At 34.9% G+C, this 18,327-nt stretch overlaps 1 protein-coding gene across 3 annotated transcripts in view; it reads right to left on the reverse strand.

The window, feature by feature from the left end:
* Positions 1–10,592, reverse strand: part of SLC16A7 (solute carrier family 16 member 7) — a 277,627-nt gene extending 267,035 nt beyond the window's left edge. For all 3 annotated transcript variants that reach the window (XM_074226250.1, XM_074226249.1, XM_074226248.1), the window contains exon 1: positions 10,444–10,592. The gene's annotated coding sequence lies outside the window, so the exon portion shown is untranslated. The remainder of the gene's footprint in view (positions 1–10,443) is intronic.
* Positions 10,593–18,327: the final 7,735 nt, after the last annotated feature.

The following is an 18,327-nucleotide window of genomic DNA, read 5'->3' on the forward strand; positions in this document are numbered from 1 at the left end:
AGCAGGATGCCCTGGGAGAAGGGAGAAAGGTGTGGCAGAATGGAGAAAATTTTCTTATAGAAAAGAGGCATACAGGGAAGAGTTTTTATGATAGAGATGAATATGGATAAGGATAATGGTCAGTACTTGAACTTCACTCTCGTTATTGGTTCAAAGAGAAAAGACAATTTGTACACACTCAGTTGGTATAAAAATGTAGCAGCAATAATAAAAAAAAGTAATAAGAGAAAGCAGGGAAATGATAAAAAGGTGGGTGGATTAAGAAAGACATTGACCAGAAGCAAAAGGGACTTTTGAGGAGGGACAAGATAAAAAGACAGAAAGAAGAACAAAGAGAATAGCATGATATGGGAAGAAATATATAGTTAATAATCATTATAGTGAACATGTATGTTATTAGTTTGCCTATAAAATAGAATCAGATAGCGTAATGGACTAGAAACCAGAATCCAGCACTATGTCGTGTATAGGAAAGAGTTGAAGCAGAAAGACACACACTCAGAGTCAAATAAAAAGGACTGGAGTAGAATCTATTATGCTTCAGTTGAAGTAAAAGAAGAGATTGGGACAGTAATCATGATCTCAGGCAATATAAAAGAGGAAAAATGATCAAATTTAAGAGGTAACCAAGGAAAATTACTTTTTGCCAAAAAGGTATCATATATAATGAAGTAATATCAACATTTATTTTGGCAAGTTTCTCTGATAAAGGTCACACCTCTCAAATATAAAAAGAATTGAGCCAAATTTATAAAAATAAAAACAATCCCACCATTGATAAATGGTCAAAGGATATGAACAGGCAGTTTTCAGAAGAAAAAAAATCAAAATTATATATAGTTTTATATGTTCTAAATAAGTGTTAATTGGAGAAATGAAAAATAAATAACTCTGAAGTATAACCTCACACCTGTCAGAAATGACAAATGCTGGAAGAGATGAGGGAAAATAGGCAAACTAGCAAAATGTTTTTGGAGTTGTTAACTTGTCCAATAATTCTGGAGAAATATCTAAATCAAACCCAAAGGGCAATAAAATTGTTCAAACCCAACCCAAAGAGTTATAAAATTGTGCATACCCTTAACCTAGCCAAAGGACTATAGAACTGTGCATTCACTTGACCCAGTTTTTACTAGGAGGGTATCTCAAAGACATCAAAGAAAAAGGGAAAGATAATTATAAACATAAAAATATTATTAGGAGTTCTTTTTGTGGTCACAAAGAATTAGCAATCTAGGTGTTTCTCAGCATTTGGGGATTGACTGAATAAGTTATGGCATATGATTGTAATTAATGGTCCTATGAGAGATGATAAGGTTGTTGGTTTTTGAAAACTATAGCAGGGCTACATTATTTGATGCATTGGGACATTATTGTACACAATAACAGCCATATTGCAAATGATGATTCAACTATTAAAGACTTAGTTATTTTGATCAATACAATGATCCAAGGTAATTCTAAAGGATTGATAATCAAAAAATGCTAGCCACTTTCAGAGAGAAATCTGATTAAGAGCAAATTTTTTGACCATCAGTTAATTAATCTAAAAATAGGAATAATGATACTTGTGAGGGCTAACTCCGGATTGCTGAGAGCTTCAAATGATGCAAAGATTGTGAAACTATTTCGAAAATATTAAACATGATATCTAGGTAAGTACATTTACTACTGCTAGCATTATTAATGCCATTATAATATTTTCTTTAGTTAATTTAAAAAATTTTCTTTTCTTCCAATTATACATAAAAACAATTTCAAAATTCTTTCATTTTCAAATTTTGAGTTCCAAATTCTCTGTCTTCCTTCCCTGTGTCCACTCACTGAAAGGGCAAACAATTTGATGAAGGTTATTTCCATGATTTCAGTTTTAAAAGTCACATAACTACCTAGATCATATTTACATATTTCATAGATTTTTTTATTTTTTTGGTTTTTTACAATATGGCTAATGTGGAAATATGTTTTTCATGATTTTACATTTCCAATTGATAAGTTTTTTTGCCTTCTCAGTGGATGACAGGAATTGAAATTTGAGAATACCTTTAAAAAACAAAAAGACAACAAATATTTTCTTTAGAATTCTGGCTTCTAGTGGCAGGACAAGACTAGGCTTTATTTCTTCTCATTTCCTTAATCCTTGCTCCCCCCCCCCCCCCACCTTGAAGGGAAGGGAAACGGAAAGTAGATACTTGAATATTTAAAGAGAGCTTACTTGTTTACCAGAGATAGAAGAAGGAAAAGAAAAGATAAAGGGATACAGTTTTGGAAGCAGATCAACCTATTCCCTAATCTATTGTTTTCACTGGTATTTGAAATCATCTGGTATGGAATACTCTTTACCCTGGTCTTCATCAGGCCCTGGACTTTTTCACCTGCCTTAGATTTGTCAGAGAAGTCCTGGTCCTGATCATTATCTTTGTGTGCCCTTTATTTCTCATTCATTCTGTAAACAAATTTCAAGTGTATGCTTAATAGTCTATTTAGTCAATATAGTAAAGATGTTTATAATATTTTTCAAGCACAAACTTTAGTCTAGTAGTAGACATAGTGGCTCCAGGTTTAATATTCCTGGAAAAACAATACTAGAACAATATCCAAATAGGGAACCTGGTGGTTTTCTCGCTTTATTAACTCATGCAACTTTTATCTACTATCCTAGGACATCTACTTCCTTCACCCTCTTTACTGAATATTTTCATTTCTCCTTTTCATATTCTAACTTCCCCTTTCTTTTTTTTTTTGTCAGTTGTCCCAGTTTAGCTTTATTTATCTCTTGAAATCATGTCTTATGATGTCTTTTTTAACACTGGTCCATAGGTTGCTTTTTTAAAATTTATTTTTATTAAAGATATTATTTGAGTTTTACAATTTTCCCCCAATCTTACTTCCCTCCCCCCACTCCCCTACAGAAAGCAATCTGTCAGTTTTTACTTTGTTTCCATGTTGTAGATTGATCCAAATTGAGTGTGATGAGAGAGAAATCATATTCTTAAGGAAGAGACAAAAAGTCTAAGAGGTAACAAGATCAGACAATAAGATATCTGTTTTTTTCTAAATTAAAGGGAATAGTCCTTGAACTTTGTTCAAACTTCACATCTCTTTATCTGAATATAGATGTATTCTCCTTTGCAGACAGCCCAAAAGTGTTCCCAATTGTTGCACTGATGGAATGAGTGAGTCCTTCAAGGTTGAACATCACTCCCATGTTGCTGTTAGGGTGTACAGTGTTTTTCTGGTTCTGCTCATCTCATTCAGCATCAGTTCATGCAAATCCCTCCAGGCTTCCCTGAAATCCCATCCCTCCTGGTTTCTAATAGAACAATAGTGTTCCATGACATACATATACCACAGTTTGCTAAGCCATTCCCCAATTGAAGGACATTTACTTGATTTCCAATTCTTTGCCACCACAAACAGGGCTGCTATAAATATTTTTTTACAAGTGATGTTTTTACCCTTTTTCTTGATCTCTTCAGGGTATAGACCCAGTAGTAGTATTGCTGGGTCAAAGGGTATACACATTTTTGTTGCCCTTTGGGCATAGTTACAAATAGTTCTCCAGAAAGGTTGGATGAGTTCACAGCTCCACCAACAGTGTAATAGTGTTTCAACCTTCCCCTTTCTTTCCCACAGTAAACAGAAAAGGACAGCTATCATAGTCAATTTGCCCCCAAATACACTGCCTTGGAGTTTTATTGACTGCCTATCCATAGTCTACTATTTTTGTTTTCTATCTTGTCCCTCTCTTTTGCTATTTTATTCTATGAATAAGCTGGCAGGAAGCTTATTGGATACACCAAGTGTTCTAGAGAGATATACTGCCAAATGATCAAGAAATTCTATTTAAAATTTCTCTTAGCATCATTTCCTCCCACATCAAATGAAACTCACCTGGAAGAAATGGATTAATTTATCCAAAAAACCTCATGAAATCATACTTAGCATTCAAACTTAAACAGGCATCTTCACATGAATGAATCCCTCAATAATGAATATCATTTTGATATGCTAATACATTCACACGCAAGGAATTAATATGATAATTATGTACTCAATGACATCCTCTAATTTCTTAATAATAAAAGCTACTTTTAATTTGATATATTGCAAAGGTTCAGAGAAGTTACAGTGATTGATAGCTACTACAGCTATTTCCAAATACATATTTGGTGATGCAATCAGTATAAACCCATTAGCATTTGCAAACATATAATTGAATGAAATCTTGATAGTCTTTTGATTCAATTCTCCCAATTTACAGATAAGGAAAACAGATTCAGAGAAGTTAACTAATTTGTTCAAAGTTACATAAAGAAATAAAAAGTAGCAGTGCTAAGATAAGAGCCCAAGCTCCCTGACTCCAAATCCAAAGCTATCTCCACTGAACAATGTAGTCATTCAAATTTTACAAATAAGGGAATTGAATCCCAGAGAGATTATGACTTGCTCAAGAACATACATGTAGTAAGTAGCAGAGTGGTTGTCACAGTCCAAGTCTTCATGCTCCATATTTGATGTGTCTTTGCTAAAATAGATTTTCACAGTCAGTACCTACAATTTAACCTGATAAAAATTATTTTCCCTCAAAACACACACACACACACACACACACACCTACCTCAATAGCATCTGTATTAAGACCTAAAATTTGAGAAAGGAAAAGAAAACCATCTCCAAGAAATGCTGGTAGAGTTGTAGACCTGATACCTGTAGATAACCCTCTTAGGGGATTGGATGCAGAACAAATTCAACAGGTATAACATTGATTTTTCACCCAAGGCTGGATCTGACTATAGCTTTCATCACTATTTTCCCTATAATTCTGTGTGAGAGCTTAAGGACAGTTTTTGTCTTGAATAAGAAACCACCACAGGCACCTATGAATACTATCCATTCACTATAATAATTAAACAAGATGGAGAAGACCCAGACCAAATATTTGGTATCTCAGCTAAGTTGATTTTTCCCTCCTCAAAATTTTCCTTCTCTATGCTTTCTATTGATTCTCACCACACACATTCCTTTTCTACCTCAATGCTTACCAAAAGGCTTAGTCTTTGTAGTTCTATACCCCTATCAATAATGTATACAAAGATATGTTTGTTTCTTAGAATTTTGTAATTGCTAGTGTTGTCCTTAAATCTGAGGAATATAAATAATTGATATTCCTTATATAGAATATGTACATGCATACACATTTATACATAGCTATATTAATAATTAAGCCCTCATAATATCTTTATGTAATAGAAGTTTATTCTTCTTACCCCATGAATTTTGAACTAGAATTCCTGTTATAGAATTCTAAGAGAGGAATCTGTGATTCTGCAAGGCCATTGATTTCTCTCTCTCTCTGAGATGACAATGCAAAGTCATTCTTTAGACACCAACCACACAATTTTTAAAAATAATTTTTTCTAACATTTTATGTTTGTTACTTCACCATTATTGCCATGTATTTTCCCCTCTTCCTTCCCATATTACAAGTAATATTTTTTAGAGAAGAAAAAAATCGGTACAACTAATATATGCATATAAAAAGTCTCAAAACAATGTGTAAAACTTGTTGGATCTCCCATCTCCACTAAGTGGTAGGTTGGAAGTGTCTTCTAATATTTTTTTATCCATGTCCTATTTGATCTTTATAATTGTGCTGCATTTATTTTTTATTTTGACATATTGCTGTTCTTTCCATTTACATTGCTCTAATTGTTTTATATATATATATATTGTATATAGATATTGTTTTATGGGTTCTACTTACTTTACTTAGTTCAAAAGAAGATTTCTTAAAAACAAACAGTAGCTACCATGAACAAGCATATTGGATAATGAAGATAAGCTACAAGTCTTCCTAATAAGTTCTGGGTAGAGCAAGGATGTCAGTTATCATTACCATTAGAAATGCTAGTTATACAAATAAAAGAAGAAAAAGAAAGTAAAAAATAAAAATAGACTATAAAGAGAGAAAACTATCACTCTTTTTTAGATAATATTATGGTATACTTAAAGAATCCTAGAAAATCAACTAAAAATAAGTTGAAACAATTAACAACTTCATCAAGGTTTCAGGATGCAAAATAAATTCACATTAATTATCAGCATTTCTATATACTATCAACAAAGTCCAGCAGGAAGAGTTAGAAAGAGAAATGTCATTTCCAAACAGCTGTGAACATCATAAAACACTTGGGATTCTACCTGTCAAGACAACTACAGGAGCTATATGGATACAATTACAGAACAATTCATATAGATACACTCAGATTTAAATAGTTGGACAAATAGAAATTGCTCGTGCTTAGGTCGATCCAATATAATAAAATGGCAAGTCTACCTACTGTAATTTATATATTTAGTGGCATACCAATCACATTACCAAAAATTAATCTGTAGAGCTAGATAATAAAATTCAACTGGAAGTACAAAGGGTCAAAAATATAATGAAAAATCAAAGAAAAAATGTAAAGGAAGATGGCCTAGCATATCTCAAAGTGTACTTTAAAGAAGTAATCCTCAAAACAATCTGATACTGGATCAATGGAAGAAATTAGGTATAAAATATACAGGAGTAAATGACCATAGTAATCTATGGTTTGATAAAGTCAATGAACAAAACTTTTGGTACAAAAACTCAGTATCAGTCTGAAATTGCTGGAAAATTGAAAAGCACTTTTGCATAAACTAGGTATAAACCAATATCTCACAGCATATACTAAGATAAGATCAAAGTGAGTACATGACAAAAAGAGTGATGTCATAAAAATATTAGGGGAACATGAACTAGTTTACCTACCAGATCTTTGAATAAGGAAGATTTGTTGACCAAATAAGAGATGAAAATTATTATGAGATGAAAAATGAATAATTTTGATTATGTCAAATTAAAAAATTTTTTTCATAAAAGCATTGCAGGTAAGATTGGAAGGAAAGCAGAAAATGAAAAAAAATATTATGCATATCATTTCTCTGATAAAGTGTTATTTCTCAGCTATTAGAAAACGGAGTCAAATTTATAAAAGAAAATATATCATTCTCCAATTGACAAAGTTAAATGATGTGAAAACAGTTTTCAGAATAAGAAATCAAAGCTATTCATGATTACATAAAATTCTCCAAATCATTATTGATTAGAGAAATGGAAATTCAAACAAGTGTTAGATATCATCTCATACCTATTAGATTGACAAATTTAACAGAAAAGGAAAGTTACAAATGTTGGAGAGGACATGGAAAAATTAAAGCAGTTGATAGGAGCTGTAAAGTGATCCCAACTAATCTGGAGGGTAATTTGGAAATATGTTCAGATGACTGAAAACTGGTCATAGTTTTAACCCAGCAATACTACAATTAGAGCCTTATCCCAAAAGGATCAAAGGAAAAGGAAAAGGACCTATATGTATAAAAATGCATATGGAAGCTCTTTTGTAGTGGCAAAACATGGTAAATTGAGGGGATACCTATTAATTGTGGCATAGCTGAACAAGTTGTGCCACATAATTGTGATGGAATGCTATTGTGTTAAAAGAAATGATAAGCAGTATGCTTTCAAAAAATCCTAGGAATACTTCTTTGAAGGGATGCAAAGAGAAGTGGGAAAAAACCAGGAGAATATTATACACAGTAACAGAAATATCATATGATGTTCAACTGTAGATGACTTGGCTAGTCTCAGCAATATAATAATAATGATCTGATTGGTTGTTGTCCTTTGTGTTTGAAAAGAACCAAAATGATATCACTATGTTGGAGTCAAGGTGCAATGTATCCAACTGTGACTGATCAGACAAATTTGAGCTTTAAAGGTTTTATCATAGGTCCAGCACAAATTATCCATTTGGATATTTGGAAGGGAGATTTCCCTTTCTTTTCTCATTTTTTGGATTTTGCAAGGCAATGGGATTAAGAGATTTGCCCAAGGTCACACAGGTAAGTAATTATTAAGTGTCTGAGGCAAGATTTCAACTCAGGTCCTCCTGACTCCAAGGCCGGTACTCTATTTACTGTGCCCCTCAGCTGCCCTGGGAGATTTCTCTAAATTTCATCTTATGCTTATTTTAAACTACTGCAATTTTACTTCACTCATTAGAACATGTCATTTGATGTGAGTATGAAATTCTGGGAAATCCTTTACCATTGTCTCCCATGTCATGCAAATTGATTTCCAAATTCTTCAGAGAAATCATGAGTTTCCTTGTATTCCTTCTTCTAACAATCATATGCGCACCTATGGTATTTTGAACAATATGGTTAGACCATTGGAGTTTTCTCTCCAGTTTAGCTGATAAAAGGAACTCAGGGTTCCTTATTTTGCCAGTTGATCTTCAGAATCTTCTTAAGACAATTCAAAAGGAAGTGATTCAATTTTCTGCCATGGCATTGATGAATTGTTCAGGTTTCACAGGTAAATGACAATGAGATCAGCACAATGGCTCTAAAGATATTCAGTTTGGTTGGCAATTTAATGACTCTTCTCTTCCCATTGTTATTTTTCCCTTTTAGAGCTGCAAAAACACTGAACTAACTCATCATCTATGTGTACGTCTCTGAAAATTAAACTGCCAAGGTAAGTGAACTTATTCAAAGTATTCAGAATTTCTCCATGTGTTATAATCAATAGTTTCATGTATGGATGGTGTGGCACTGGTTGATGGAAAATCTGTGTTTTAATGGTGTTAGCTATTAGGCAAAAATTATTAAAAATAGCAGGGAATCAATTCATACTTTTTTCATCTCAGCTTTAGAAGTTGCATTAAGGGCATAATTATCTGCAAACAAAAAATCATGCACCAATTCTCCACTACTTTAGTCTTTTTCAAGTTAAATAACTTGTCATAAGTGCAATAACTGACCTTGATGCTGTTTTTGTCCTCACTGAAAGTATCTGACAGCATTGCTGAAAACATCATTCTGAGCAAACACACAGCCTTGCTTCACTTCATTGGTGACTAGGAAAGCGTGAAAATATTATCCTATATACAGAAGCTATTGGAGTACACTATCATGAAACTGATCTGCAATACTGATGGACTATTCTGAGCAACCAAATTTTTCCATAATTTTCCACAAACCCTCACAATTGACAGAATCAAAGATCTTATTCAGATTAATGAACATTATGTATAGATCTCTTATCTGTTCCTGGCATTTCTTCTGAAGTTGTCAGGCAGCAAACACCATATCAACTCTTTCTCAAACTTTCTGAGGCCATTCTGGCTCTCAGGTGGATGATCATCTTCTAGGTGAAGGATCAGCTTATTAAGAAGGATTCTGGTAAGAATCTTGCCACTATGACTAAGAAAGAGATTCCTGCTCAATGATTGTCATTTATATTTTACACTTTCCTCTTAATCCTCCTCACCAAAATTTTACTCCCTTTCCCTTTAAATTTTCTTTTAAAATTTAACTTTTAGTTTCTTTTCACTTGTACTTTTGCCTTCCCTTTTATCAGTCCCTTCCTCTGTGCCCCCCCTTCCCTGTAGATTTTAAACCCAAATGGGAATGTACCTTATTCCCTCTCTGGGCCAAATCTATTGAATATAATTTACTCTGTGTTCATACTCTCCCTTCCTTTCCTCTAAAGTTATAAATCTTTTGCCTTTTCACCTGGTGTTATTTTCAGTCCATTACTATTAATCAATTATCATCGATCACAGTTTGATCATTTGATTGCTTGTTAAGTTCAAATTATTATCAAAGTATCATCACAAATTGCTTGATTGCTTGATAAGTAGCATGGCCTCAAATTACATCAAATTATAATTAAAATCATTTTTTACCTTACCCCCTTTTCAAGAACCCTCCAAGGACATACAATCATCCTTATGAGTCAAACAAGCCAAATCATTTCATGAACTATTTGTGCCCCTCCTCCCAGGCTCATTTTCTCTCATACTTTATCCCCCCTTTCCTACCCAGGGTACTTAACCCCTTGTGAAGTGAAGCAAGGATTAAGTCAAGCCCTGATTTAATTAACTATAAGAATCTTAAAGTGCTCCAAGGACTGGGAGGCTCTGAAGATTTCATTTCAGACCTTTACAAATGATTGTAAGTTATGGGAGACATTAACTCAGGACCACCCAGTTTATGATGTCCTCATTAGACAATGTGCTAAGCTTTGTCAGCACAGTAGAATTAGAGTGGGTCAAAGGATACTGATAGAATTAAGTTTAGAATTAATTCCTCTGCTTTTCATCAGGGCTTTTTTGTCTCAAACATATTGATGTCATTGTGGACCTCTTCAATGGAGAGACAAGACCCATTATATCTATAGCCTTTAAGTCCAATCTCTTCTATTATAGTGATCTATAATTATCCTAAGAAAAGTAAAGTTCTCAAGAATTAGAAGTGTTATATCTTCCCTTTTAGGGTCTTAGAAAATTTAATGGTCTTGACCAACATTTGTTTTTTTTTTCTTTATTTCTTCCCCTTTTCATTTACCTTTTTATGCAACTATTGAGTTGAGTATTTGGCAATTGTTCTGTTCTGTTCAAATTCTGGAAGTTCTCTATTTTGTTGAACATCCATCTTTTCCCCTGACAGTATATGCTGAATTTTTCAGGGTAATAGATACTGCGTTGTAATCTGAGGTCCTTTGCTCCCAGATACATGGTATGCCAGATCTTCTGGACCTTTAATGTTGAGGCTGATAGGTCCTGTGTGAGACTGACTGTGTTTCCTTTGTTTTAAAGTTTTTTTCTTTTGACTGCAATATTCTCTCCTTTATTTGAGAGTTCTAGAATTTGGCTATAACAGCCGTCGGAAGTTTTTATCCTAGGGTCTCTTTCTGGAGGAGTTCTGTGTATTCTTTCAATGGTTATATTGTTTTCTTGTTCTAGTAGATTTGGACAGTTTTCCCTATAATTTCCTACATGATGTTTTCCAGGTTCTTTTTTCTGGATCTAGGCTTTCTGGTAGTCCTGATGATCTATTTTCCAGGTCATTTGTTTTTCCTAAAAGACACTTTATGCTTTCTTCAATTTTTTTTAAGCCTTTTTTATTTTGTTTGATAGAATCTTGTAGTTTGGTAGATTCATTGGTTTCTATTTGTTCAATTCTAATTTGGGGGATTTTATTTTCTTCAATTATTTTTTATGTTTTTTTAAAGGTGTTGAATTCTTTGGTCAATTTTTCATAATCTTCATGTATGACCCTCATTTCTTTTTTCCAGTTTTCTTCTTCCTCTCTTGTTTTTAAATTCTTTTTTAAGCTCTTTGATGAGTTTTTGGATTTGAGTTCAATTCATAAACTCATTTGAAACTTCCCTTGTCAGTCATTTTTCACTGATTTCTTTTTCCAATATAGCATTATTATCATCTTTGTCTGAAAAGTAGTTTTTTATACTGAGAACTCCTTTAGCTTTTTAACTCATCTTTGTTATTTTACTCTACTCCTGGGGTATTGGAAGTATAGATCCAAACTTTATATCCTGGGAGTGGGGTCTGATCCCTGATTTGTTGTTGGCCAAGATGTTATGTATGCAGTCTAGGCCTTGCTTTTGCAGAGGTTTGTTTCCTCTTTTATATCCAGGGTAATTACTGACTTAAAAGTTATTTGTTCCCACCCAAGTCCTGTCTTTTGCTCTGATGTTTCCAGGGCTTAGACTTTGTTTGGAGTTGGGGCCCTCCCTGCTGACTTGTTATTTAGCTGCCAGGACCTGAATTGCACTGTGACTAAAAGCCTTCCACTGGCTTTCCTGCTCTTCCACCTCCTGGAATTTATTCCCCCTTTCCCCCAAAGAGACAGACCTTCACTAAAGATCCTCCACAAAATCTACTGTTGAAAACTTCTTTGAATTTTCTCTTTTTCTGGTGGAATTTGTAGCTTGAATATCAGTGCAGAGGTTTCATTTCTCTTTGGTAAGGAAAAGCTCTGGGAGCATGTTAACCGCAGGCCACCATCTTGGCTCCATCCCAGAAGTCTTCTGTCCAAGGATTGTCACAGAACAACCTAGTTCCTTTACCTTTCTTGAGATAGACCATCTCTAAGAGTCATTCTTGAACTCCTGAGGGATTCTTGTTACATACTACAGACAATTTCTTTCAACATTTATGGGAGCAGTGGAACCCCTGCCTTGTAAAGGTTAACAGGAATAGAAAAGCACCTTGTGTTTTACCACACAAGAGGAACTGAATGAATTTGAAACTTTTTTCTTCAGTTTGAAGTCTGGCTAAAGAAGGTTCAATTCTAGCTGAAAGTTATAGTCAATGACTTTAGTATTGATTGATGATGGTCTGTTGAAAACACTATGGAAGAGGGTGGAACCAAGATGGTGGAGAAATTCCCAGAAACTCTTCCCTAGCAAACTCCAAATGCTGTAAAATTATGGCTCTAACCAAATTCTAGAGTGATAGAACCCACAGAAAGACTGATTGAAACAAATTTCTAGACCAAGACAACTTGGAATATCCTTGGGAAAAGTCTGTTTCACTAGGATCAGATTGGAAAGAGCTGCAGCATAGCCCAGGCCACAGTCATACTGTGCTAGAGCCTGAGTCCCTGGGGATGGATGGATCCATGGAAGTGGGAGCAATTTCTAAATCTCTGAGTCCAGGGATCTAGGTGGATGGCTTGGAGGGTCAGTGGGAGAACTCTACCACACCACAGAGAGTGAGGAGCCCAGTCAAGCACAGGTCTCAGGGCAGCCTTGCTCCAGAAACCTGCAAAGCCACCCAGTAGCTACTTCCAGAGTGCTCAGCCCATTGGGAGAGACTACAAAAGTCTCTCTGCTAACTTTGGGACAGAATTCTGTTGCTTTGGGCATACTCAGATCCAGGTGGCAGTCTGGGGCCCCATACTGCCATATTGGAGCAGGCACCCTCCTCACACCTCCAAGGCAGAGGGGAGTGCTTGTGCTCATCCACAGACCAGATCACAGTCCAAGAGAGTAGTCAGAGCCTCTCATAAGAGGTTGAAGAAATTAAGGTTCCTGGATGGATGTCCCCAAAAGTCCCCCCACCAAACCTATGGAAACATGTCAAAATCAGGTCACATGCTGGTGGAATGAGCCAACAACAGAAGCCAAAGAATCTGACCATAGATAATTACTTTGTTCCCATAGAGCAACAAAATAAATGCTCAGAAGATGGCAAAATTGTTTCCAAATCCTCCAAGAAAAAATAGAAACTGGTCTCAGGCTATGGAAGAGCTCAAAAAATGACTGAAAATCAAGAAAGGGAAGTAGAGGAAAAAATTGGGAAGAGAAATGAGAGTGATACAGGAAAATCATGAAAACCAAGTCAGAAGCACAGTGAAGGAGATACAAAAAAATATCAAAGAAAATAACATGTTAAAAACCAGTTTAGGTCAAATGGAAACAGCAGTCTAAAAAATTAATGAGGAGAAGAATGCCTTAAAAAGCAGAATTGGCTAGATGGAAAAGGAGATAAAAAAGCTCTCTGAATTCTTTAAAATATATAATGAAGCTAAGGGAACCATAGGACTTTGTGAGAAATCAAGAAACAATAAAACAAAAGCCACAGAGTGAAAAACTAGAAGAAAATGTGAAATACCACATTAGAAAAACAACCGACCTGTAAAACAGATCCAGAAAAGATAATTTAAAATTTGGGGGGCTACCTAAAGACATGATCAGGAAAAGAGCCTAGAATTCATTTTTCAAGAAATAATCCGGCAAAATTTCCCAGATGTCCTAGAGTAAAATAGAAATTGAAGGAATCCATCAATCACTTCCAGAAAGAGAGTCATCCCTAAAAAACTTCCAGGAATATTATAGCCAAATTTCAGAACTCCCAAATCAAAGAGTATACTACAAGCAGTCAGAAAGAAACAATGGCTGTGATGCTATAGGATTGCATAGAATTTAGTAGTGTCTGCATTAAGGATTCATAGGGCTTGGAATATGATATTCCAAATATTGTCTTTTCTTGTTTATTTTTTTTTTGCAAGGCAATGGAGTTAAGGACTTGCCCAGGATCACACAGCTAGGTAATTATTATATGTCTGAGACTGGATTTGAACTCAGGTCCTCCTGACTCCAGTGCTAGTGCTCTATCCACTATGCTACCTAGCTTCCCTGAAATATGATATTCCAGAAGGCAAAAAGAGCTTTGATTACAATTGAGAATCAACTCCTCAGCAAAACTGAATATTCTCTTTCAGATACATCATAGATCCTTGTTCCATAAATAGAATAGCCTTCAGGGCACCATATAAGTTCTCTGGATTGTTACTATAACCATAAAACTGAATTTTGTCTTCCTTCTAATTCTATAAAAAATCTTTTTTCCTCTCTTAACTTCATTTGTTCTTTATTTTTAATAGAGTTAAATGCTGCTTTCTTAGAGGTGGATAAATTGTCCTGCTGGTAAGCACTGTCGAGTTCTGTTTTTGTTTTGTAGCTTCTGAAATTCTCCAACATTTTTGTCAAAACAATCTTGATTTTTGTGAATGTTCTGGCTCAGAATAAATGCGATGCTGAATACCGAATCACTGAAAATTGCTCACTCCTTTTCTGCCCCAGTGTTGTCAACCATATGTTGCTTCAACTTTCCCTCCAAATTAGCACAAAATTGTTCATGCACAGAAAAATACTCTAATCTATTGACATTAAATCTTCTGATAGTCATCTTTCCTTGGAGCTGCTGCTTTTGCTGAATGTGAATATTTAACTTGGAGAAAATAATTCTATGATCAATCTTACACTGTGTCATTCATCATTTGGTCACTCTCTCATCCTGTGAATCTGTCTCCTTTTCAATGACATAGCCAATTAATGTCAATATTTGTTTTAAGAGTATCCAAAAAGTTTTATCCTTAGGTAAATGGAAGACAGTATTTGTGATGAGGTCATGACATGCACAAATCTTCATTAGTAAGTGATCATTGCTGTTGCTGTTTCCAGCACTATTCATTCCAAGGATTCCATGCCTTGTCTGTATATCTGTGCTGACTCTTCTGTTAAAACCACCCAGAATTCTAGGGTTGTCCTCTTTTGGCACATTAATGATAAGCATCTTTGGGTCTTCATGAAATTTTTTTTTGACCTCATCAGGGTTCCTCATGGTGGGAATATATGCATTGATGATAGTAATTTAGTGTTTCTCTGAAAGTGGTAATCTCATTGTCATAAGTCTATTGTTCATGCCTTTTGGTAATTATACAAGATTGTGAATATATATATATATATATATATATATATATATATTTAATTCATTTTATTCATCATAAAACTCAAGGACTTTCTGCTCATAGCTCTCAGGTATCTTTCAGGAAAATTTGGTACATGTACTCATGATTAGTCCATTCTATTTCATGAAATTGAAACACCAATTTTATACTCCTCTGAAATCTTTTTTCTTTTTCTTTGAGTTACAGCTTTATTTTTTATCATCCGTATGTACATGTATATTTCTAAGTTACAAAATTTCCTTTCACCCTCCCTTACCATCCCCTCCCCTCAGTGGTGAATAGTCAGGGTAGCATTGTACAGACATATTTTTTTTTTTAGGTTTATTTGCATGGCAAATGGGGTTAAGTGGCTTGGCCAAGGCCATGCAGCTAGGTAATTATTAAGTGTCTGAGGCCGTATTTGAACTCAGGGACACCTGACTCCAGGGCTGGTGTTCTATCTACTGCATAACCTAGTTGCCCCTTGTACAGATATATTTTTAATAAACATTAGTCATTTTCAGTATTAAGGAGTAGGATTAAGGGTAAGAGATAATTTTTATAAAGTATTTATCATATTCTGAAGGGTTTTTTGTTTTGTTTTGTTTTTCTTCCTTTGGATGGGGATAACATTGTCCATAGCTATTCTTATATGGTTGTTCTAGCTCTCTGAACTGCTGAAAAGAGCTGCTTCCATCAAGCTTGATCATCTCACAATGTTGTTGTCAATGTGTACATTGTTCTCTTGCTTCTTCTCCCTTTGCTCAGCATCAGATCCTGTAACTCATTCCATGCTTCTATAGAGTCTGACTATTCACGGTTTCTTATAGAACAATAATATTCCATAGTATTCATGTACCATAACTTGTTTAGCCATTCCCCAATTGATAGGTATCCCCCCAATTTCCAATTCTTTGCCACTACAAAAAGAACTGCTATGAATATTCTGGATCTTGTGGGACTTTTCCCAGTTTTATGATTTCTTCTAGATATAGGCCTAGAATTGGAATTGCTGGGTCAAAGGAAATGAACATTTTTATTGCTTTTTGGGCATAGATCCATATTGCTCTCCAGAATTGTTGGATCCATTCACAACTTCACCAGCAATGCATCAATAGCCCAATCCTTCCACGACCTCATTTTCCCTTTTTCTCATCTTGGCCAATCTGATAGCTCATAGTTATTTTAATTTTCATTTTTTTAATCAATAATGTTTTGGAGCATTTTTCCACATGATTTTATATATAGCTTTCATTTCTTCATTTGAAAGCTGTCTATTTATATCCTTTGATCATTAGCATGTGACTATATTAGTTTTTATTGCAAAACCTATGCCAGTTTCATGCTGCTTCCCTTCACTGTGGCCACTAAAGAGAAAAATATCCAATTCCAACTCTGTAAGCTGACCTTCATTTGCCACCCTTGTTTCACTCAAGTTGTCATTTGGATGCAGTACCTGCTGAGTTCTCTTGCAACAAGAGTTGTTTTTTCAGGTCTATTGAATTTTATGCTATACATAGACATGCACTCATTCTAAGTAACAATGGTGAGTGGAATCATCTTTGCAGAAGTTTTTACACTTTTTTTTTTGTATGTGGGGGTGAGATCCTTATCTGCTGAGGGAAGCAGGCCAAGGTAAGATAAATCAGTAAGTTTTTAGGTTACATTTTCTATCCCCTTCCTCAAGTCAGGTAGTGAGCAGTGTGGTCCTTAAAAGACTACTCAGGGGGGCGGCTAGGTGGCACAGTGGATAAAAGCACCGGTCCTGGAGTCAGAAGTACCTGGGTTCAAATCTGGTCTCAGACACTTAATAATTACCTAGCTGTGTGGCCTTGAGCAAGCCACTTAACCCCATTGCCTAGCAAAAAAAAAAAAAAAAAAGACTACTCAGACACTCAGACACTGTTGCTTCCAGTGAGAAGACAGTTCTATGCCCTGGACTGCCTAGGTGCAGGGTAGTGACTATAGCTCCCAATCAATATATACCTGCTGCTTTGTCACTTACCTGTTGCCACAGGACTTTGAGAAAGGTAAATACAGTTAAATGGCATTGCTGATGTCTTTTGACTCAGGAATAATTTGTATTAAGTGGGGGCAGAGTTACATGAAGTTGTCTACCTCACTCTTCTAGTCATCACAGTCTAGGGGTTAGACAATGTCATGATGACTGGTGATGACTTGGGATGCAGAAGATGACTATCTTCAATATCTGACCAACCAACTCCATAGTGCCTGCTTCGGTAGCCTGCATGGCCATTAAAAAATTGTTCTTATCTGCCTGTTCAGTCAAAGGAGTCTTCATATCCTTGGGCTAGATATCTTCCTAATTTACCCAAGGGTTTGAGATTGCTCAATTACCCTGAACCTGACTTAGCCTTTCTGCTAAAATAGTTTTCCAGTTATTGTAGAACAGAGGTCATTGTGCATGTTACAGCTTCTTGGAGTCACAGGTGAGAGTGTGTGGATCAGGTGAATACCAAAGGTGGAAAGCAGCCCTGAAAAGGGTGTGGAAATTCTCATACCAAAGGTACTAGTCTTCCCTGAATATATCCTACACTTCAGAATGATCTAAAATCATTCTGAAGTACTAATGAAGAAAAATACTATGTACCTACAGAGAAAAACCTTGAGTCTGAATTCAGATTGAAGTATACCTTTAAAAACTTCATCTCACATGAGTGCAAGTGTATAATCTTCTACAAAATGCTTGACTCCCAATGAAAGGGAAGGGAACGGAAGGAGATAGATTATTCAAAACTTAAAATATAAAAAAAGTTAAAATTATTTTTCCTTTGAATTAAGAAAAATATGCATATAATATGCAAATAACATACATTATAAATAATGCAAAACTATATATGATGCCATATATACTATTTGAATCTGTAAAATAAATATAAATATAATTGATATATGCATATATTTATTAGCATGTACCTGTAACACTGTAGGTGATCAGTACACGTTTATTGTAGCTCCCATACTGCAAAAAATGGTATTTTTCATATAATTGGTGCTTAATAAAAGTTTCATGACTTCATTTTTAATAAAAAAATAAGAAGAGCATCAACTATGTCAGGACCTATGCTTTGCTAGATAAAAATTACCAAGAATAAAAAACCCCTACTCAGAGCTGACATTGAGATGGAAGAATAAAAGGAATTTCTTGGATAGTCCTTATATCATAATGGAAAG

The sequence above is a fragment of the Macrotis lagotis genome, chromosome 2 (genome assembly GCF_037893015.1).
Source record: "Macrotis lagotis isolate mMagLag1 chromosome 2, bilby.v1.9.chrom.fasta, whole genome shotgun sequence".
Taxonomy (NCBI): Eukaryota; Metazoa; Chordata; class Mammalia; order Peramelemorphia; family Peramelidae; genus Macrotis; species Macrotis lagotis.